The sequence below is a fragment of the Palaemon carinicauda genome, chromosome 17 (assembly GCF_036898095.1).
Source record: "Palaemon carinicauda isolate YSFRI2023 chromosome 17, ASM3689809v2, whole genome shotgun sequence".
NCBI lineage: Eukaryota > Metazoa > Arthropoda > Malacostraca > Decapoda > Palaemonidae > Palaemon > Palaemon carinicauda.
The window spans coordinates 32,958,332-32,965,274 of NC_090741.1; the positions used below are offsets into that span (position 1 = coordinate 32,958,332).

Consider the following 6,943-nt stretch of genomic DNA (forward strand, 5'->3'; position numbering starts at 1 on the left):
TAGTCTTAGATTTCTGTGAGCAAAGAAAATGGTTCACTTGGGATTCCTGTCACAATGGAGGAAACAGATTTATTTAGACTCAATAAACATGTGTGATCAATGAAAGATTAAGTTATCAATGCTTTGAATACAATTATTGCACTGTAATTGTTCAGTGGCCCACTTTCCTTTTGGTAAGGGTAGAAGAGACTCTTTAGCTATGGTAAGCAGCTCTTCTAGAAGGTCACTCCAAAATCAAACCATTGTTTTCTAGTCTTGGGTAGTACCATAGCCTCTGTACCATGGTCTTCCATTGTATTAGTTTAGAGTTCTCTTTCTTAAGGATACACTCGGGCACACTATTTCATCTAATTTCTCTTCTTATAATGTTGTTGCTGTTCTTGAAATATTTAATTTTTCCTTGTTTCCTTTCCTCACTGGGCTATTTTCCCTGTTGGGGCCCCTGGGCTTATAGCATCCTGCTTTACAAACTAGGGTTGTATCTAGAGATCATGGAACTATCTACACAATATCTCCAATATACTTTAAATGGATTCGATTTCAGAACAAAGAAGTGTTCAATGGTTTTACAGACAAAGAATTTCCTAAAAATTCATAGATTTTGTATTTTGTCTACTGAGAGTGAAAGGAGAGTGCTAAGATGTCATTTACTAAATGATCTTATGAAAATGGGTTAAAATGACTTATGTTGGTCAATTGGTGTATTTCTTTTTTTTTTAATTGCATATGAACTATTTTTCACCAATTTTAAACGTTAACTAATGGAAGATGGAGACATAAGTTATATACTAGAACGTACATAATTAAAAAGCGTAATTTTAATCGGAAATCCTCCGTAAAAATATACTGTTCTCAGCCGTATTTCAATAAAATACAGGCGACCATATTTTTGACCCTACTTTGTTATTGTCTTTTACGGGTTAGTGATCGTAATATCAGTCCTTTACGTCAATATATCCATTTTTAGAACAGTAAATGCCTGACAGCATTTATTCCAGGAATTTTTACCGTCTTTTGCGGAAAATTTTAAACAGTGTAAATTCATCTGTATTTGCTCCCCGTGTAAATTCCAAGTAGCTCACCTCCCCCAGAAAACTCAAATCAACTATAGCAATTGCATTGCTATTAAGCCCTTAAGTACCAAGATTATTATCATTATTATTACTATTTTTATATATTATTATTTTCTTTTTAATATTATTCTTAATATATTATTATGATTATCTTTTTAAATATTATTCTTAATATATTATTATCATTATTATTATTATTATTATTATTATTATTATTATTATTATTATTATTATTATTATTATTATTATTATTATTATTAGCAATGACATCCCGACAGGAAAACTCAAAAGAAAAATGGTCACGACCAGAAGGGTTTGTCAAATCTCTCGTTTCCACCATTCCCTCTAGCCTTACTCAGCTATACCCACCTGGCCTTATTCTATTTCACCCAAACGTTAGTGTTGCGTGAAATGAGACACAACGTCCAAATCAATGACATTACTGTGAAATGGAGCAAAATAGTTTCTCACGAAAGAACCAAAAGCTGGTGGAATTGGTTTCAGAAAGCGCTGGTATCTGGTGGGGGTTGGCGGGGGGTTGAGAAGATATGAATGGTTATTGCTGGTTCATTATGATAAAAAAACATAAAAGCTCATTTTGTGTTGCTACGTTAATGAATGGCAGCTTCATAGCAGGTGGTCCCCCCACCCCACCACCTTCTGTAATACTTCCGGTTCAACGGGTTTGCTTAAGAAAGGAGTAACATAAATTCACGTACCATACTCTAGACGAATTTCATTTCAGCCAAGCTAATTCCTTTTGCTCTTTGGTCAACTGTGGACATGACAAATTACCACAACACACAAAGGGCATACACTGTACACACGTACTTATCAAAATTGTGAAACGTTAGAGAAGCTGTTTGAGATTACTCGTCCTTCAATTTGCAGACCATTAGCAGACGCTTATATCCAGCACTAACGTAATTCAGTTCACTCAGCAAAGTACACTGTATTTCCTATCCATTTTCACAAGCCTGGACTCATTTCTCACTGTTGGTAGCTGAGTCGGCACTGAGGGGAACCCAAACTCGAAGATCATCATTCTTCGCTTCTTCTGTCGAGTCTCTGTCTTCGCACTGGTAATATGGGGTTTTAATTAAGAAGCAACGTAGTAAAACACTACTGATGCCTAAGCCAATACCAACAAGCAGAGGTTGGTGCGAGGGGAGGTTTAGCCTGCCAAGTTCACCTGTGCCAAGATCCACAGGTTGGCAGATAGAAAACGGGGGTTGTTTTTCTTCTGGGCGGAGACTAATAAAAGATGTATGGTTTATCGGAGCACATACCCTTCAAAAGAAATTTCCACACTCGCGTACCAAAACACATGAATTTAAGAAATACTCATAACCACAACAACAACAACAACAACTACAACAAAAGCATCAATGATACTAGTTATTTGTCTAAACTTTCATAAGAAAAAAACTTACCTTTCCTTTGAGAATTTTCTTTTTTTTTTTTCTTTTTGCATGTGGCACTTTTTAAATGATACAGGAGACCTTGATAATTATACACCGTAAGATTTTCCTGTGCTATGACATCCTACTGAAGTACAATTCCGCACCCAAACTTGGAAAAGAATGATTAAGGTTTAGAGGAGAAACTTTTCTACCTGGTAAAAGATTGTCTGGCGGGCAGTTTTACTCTGCAACAGATTAAATCTTTGATAAATACTGTATCCTTACAAATACAAATTGTTCCTGGGACGATGAATTTAATATAGAGTATGTATATATATATATATATATATATATATATATATATATATATATATATATATATGTATGTATATATATATATATATATATATATATATATATATATATATATATATACATACAGTATATATATATATATATTATATATATATATATATATATATATATATTATATATATATATATATATATACTGTATGTATATATATATATATATATATATATATATATATATATATATATATATATTGTATATATATGTATATAAATATATATATATATATATATATATATATATATATATATATAATATATAATGAATATATATATATATATATATATATATATATATATATATATATATGTATATGTATGTATATATATATATATATATATATATATATATATATATATACATACAGTATATATATACATATATATATATATATATGTATATATATATATATACTGTATAATTAGAGATAGATAAAGAAACGCAAGCAGACACACTGGCCAGATAGTAATACAATGGATCCTGCTCTGGTTACAGCTCATATTTCGTTTGACTACACATACGCCGAATAGAGTATGTAAAACATACTCTCCTCTTTCCTCACGCACTTGACAACACTACGAGCATAACCGAGAAAATTCGTCCTTACTCAAGGGGTTAACTACTGTTCAGTGGCTACTTTCTTCTTGGCAAGGGTAGAGGAGACTTTTTAGCTATAGTAAGCAGTTCTTTTAGGAGAAGGACACCCCAAATCAAACCATTGTTCTCTGGTTTCGGGTAGTGCCATAGCTTCTGTACCATAGTCTTCCACTACCTTGGGTTAGAGTTCTCTTGCTTAAGCACAATATTCTATCTGTTACCTTATTTCGTTTTCTTCACTGGCATATTTTCCCCGTTGGAGTCCTTGTGCTTATATCATCCTGCTTTTCCAACTATGTTTATAGCTTAGCTAATAATGATAATAATAATAATAATAATAATAATAATAATAATAATAATGATATATATACACACTTATATATACATGTGTATATGTATGTAAATATATATATATATATATATATATATATATATATATATATATATATATATATATATTATATATATATATATATATATATATATATATATATATATATATATATATATATATATATTATATAATATATATATATATATATATATATATATAGTTGCTGAGAAAACTGAAAGCTGTACCCTTCCGATGTGTGTATGTGATCAAAGGTTGCCGCTTTAACAAGCTCTGCCTGTTGCAATCACTTTCCCATACAGTTGAAAACTTTAATGACATAAGAGTTCGCTCATGTCATATTACTCATTTGAATAACAGTATCTCCCAGGGGGTTTCATCTTGTAACATGCTACTTTTCCAGCTGGGGTTGGAAATTGGCTCGCAATGAAAAAAGATAACATCTTTCTAGTTTTTATCTAGCGAGGAGTTTATGGCTCCATATGCACATATACACTTTTAATATGTTACGGAGTATCCCTATTGAAAATAAAGGTACAGAATTCTGCATAAAGCATTTAAGAACGTCGTCTGTACTGTATTTAATACATTGGACGACTGTCTTGTGTTGTGGCCAGATGGCAACACCTTTGACCAGGACCTGTTTCCATTCGTCTTTATATAATTTTCATCCAAAATTGCCAGGACTTTAATACTAGTGAAATAAATAAGCACCTCTCTGTTACTACACTTTAGAACAGGAAAGTGAATGTGGCATATTTATCAAATTCTATTTACAAGAAAATTATGACCAGGAGAGTAATTGAGATAAACGAGATTAACTAACACCTGCTCAGTGCCACAGAGGTGCTGCCATCTGTCGACAACTCTGGGCAGTTGCCCAGACAATTTTGTAAGAGAAAAGTCACATGGTTCGCTCTCAAAGACAAGGATAGATTCCCCCTCTTGAAAAATGTGTAATAAGAATAATCGCACATCTAAACAACGAAAGACCTCCATACCTTCACGTCATGAAAATTTGCTCTCGCAGAGAAAAGAAAACGAAATAGGAGCAAATTGTGATAAAGATTAATCAAAGAACAAGAGGGAAAGTTAGAGTTGTTAAGTAAGAAGGGGAGACTGTTGTATACAGGAAGAAAGTTATTTTCTCTTTGTGGTCTCCCTTCCTTTCTTGGAATGCCGTGACAGATGCCAGAAATCTTTATTGGCGATGGCTTGCATTTACAAGCGGGGCCTTGCCGAATGAAACGCCATTTATCGAAGTAAGAGTTTATGTGTATAGTGTATTGGAAGAGGGCTTGGGTAGTGAGTATCATGATCAGTCATTCAAATTGCGCTTTTAGGAATTCATTTGTCATTCCAAAGGGCTGTCTTTATTCCCAGGCGAGTCGATTGTTAAGGTGTGAGTGAGCTTACTTACAAATCTTTATTTAATTTCGAAAAATGGAGGCCAAGCGCATTCAATGAGCTTATGTTAACAATAGCATTTTGTTGTGCAGCTTCCAGGTATACAGTATATTGCTTTCATAAATCACATGCTTTAAAATGGGAGCAGTTTCACTGCCGGGAAAGAATTCAAAAGGGCTTTCGAATATAGTAAAAGAAAAATAAGTAACGATATATTCGCAAATAGAAATTCTCTGAAATGAAGTCTCATGACGACTGCAAATATTTTATATAAAAGACCATAGTTACAATGGAACCTTTTTTTATGAATGAGTCAATATCACAAACGAATTTAGTTACCAAATATGCTCTAACAATATGTTCACAGCTTCTCGAAAAATATCCAATAATGAACATATCAGGCAATGGTTAGGTTAAGTAAAATTTGGAAATCAAATCGCCTGAAATTACATATAAAAAGCAGACTATATATCAGTTTAGTACGATCGGTGGTGCTGTGGACATGAGTCGTGGTAAAACAATGAAACAATATCCAACATATTTTTGTAGATTTGAGAACAAAGCACTCAGTAGAGAATATTAGGAGTTAAATGGCAGGACTATGATAGGGATTACTCAAGTGCCATATGTGGATGAGATCATGATGAGGGGTAGATTGAGGTGGTTTGGGCATGCTCTTCGCACTCCTCAAGAGAGATTAGTTCACCAAACTTTCGACTTGGCTCCACAATGCCCTAGAAGAGTTGGAAGACCCAGGCCTACATGGCTGAGGACTATGAAGCTTGAAGTAGGAGACGATGAATGGAGAAGTATTGAATTAAAAGCTCAAGATAGAGACGACAGGCGAAATTTAACCGAGGACCTTTGCGTCAATAGGCGTAGGAGGAGAAAAGGATGATGAGGAGGATGATGATTATTATTATATCCATTTACAATGAATATACGAAAAATATGTGCTTTTTTATGCAAATCATATCATTGACAACTAACATGCGAGCTCACCCTCTCCTCTGGCATAAAAACAGTACATAACCAAAAGCTATCAGAAGACGTTGTATTATTCATGAGATTCCCTAACTCCTCAGAGATGGCAGCACTTGTGCCACAAGCTTCGCACATTGAGTTATCGAAATAGTTCATGCCATTTTATCGTCATTGTAAAAGGAAATTACTTAGCCGAAAGGGACCACCAGTTGTAAATGGAGTGAAGAAGGCCGCGGTTTTCACTCTAATGAGATTATTCCTACTTACATCCAGACACTGAAAATGTATTTCACATTTACATATGCGTATACAGAGCAGGCTACTGCAGGCTGTCTTTCTCCGATAAAGAGAACACCACTGCGTAAGCCATGAGAGTATTGCTGGAATTTCTCTTGGTCGTCTTAACTTATGCAAATGTCTTAATACAGCTAGTCGTGAATTCTCAAGAGTAATTCTAAAATCTGCAGAAACACGGATAAGAGGCTTTAACCACGAAACTGAGCAGTTTTGCATTTTAAAAATAGTCGAGGACACTGTTTAGTTAGGAACTCATTTGCATAAAACTTAACTCCATCTTGAAAATAACTTTAATTGTTTTTTTTTTATTTTGTTATGAAGGAATTTGCATGCAATGAAATCTGAGGATATAAAAGTTTATTTTTTGTACAGAAATGTGAAGCTAAAGGTCATCAAAATCATTTTAGAGTAGGAAAAAAGTTGAAAAAGTCTTGCATATAACATGAAGACGGCATTAT

General features: G+C 33.5%; 1 protein-coding gene across 1 annotated transcript in view; it reads right to left on the reverse strand.

Moving 5' to 3' along the window:
• Nucleotides 1–2,120, reverse strand: part of LOC137656653 (protein TRC8 homolog) — a 23,915-nt gene extending 21,795 nt beyond the window's left edge. The window contains exon 1 of the mRNA XM_068390824.1: nucleotides 1,905–2,120. The gene's annotated coding sequence lies outside the window, so the exon portion shown is untranslated. The remainder of the gene's footprint in view (nucleotides 1–1,904) is intronic.
• Nucleotides 2,121–6,943: the final 4,823 nt, after the last annotated feature.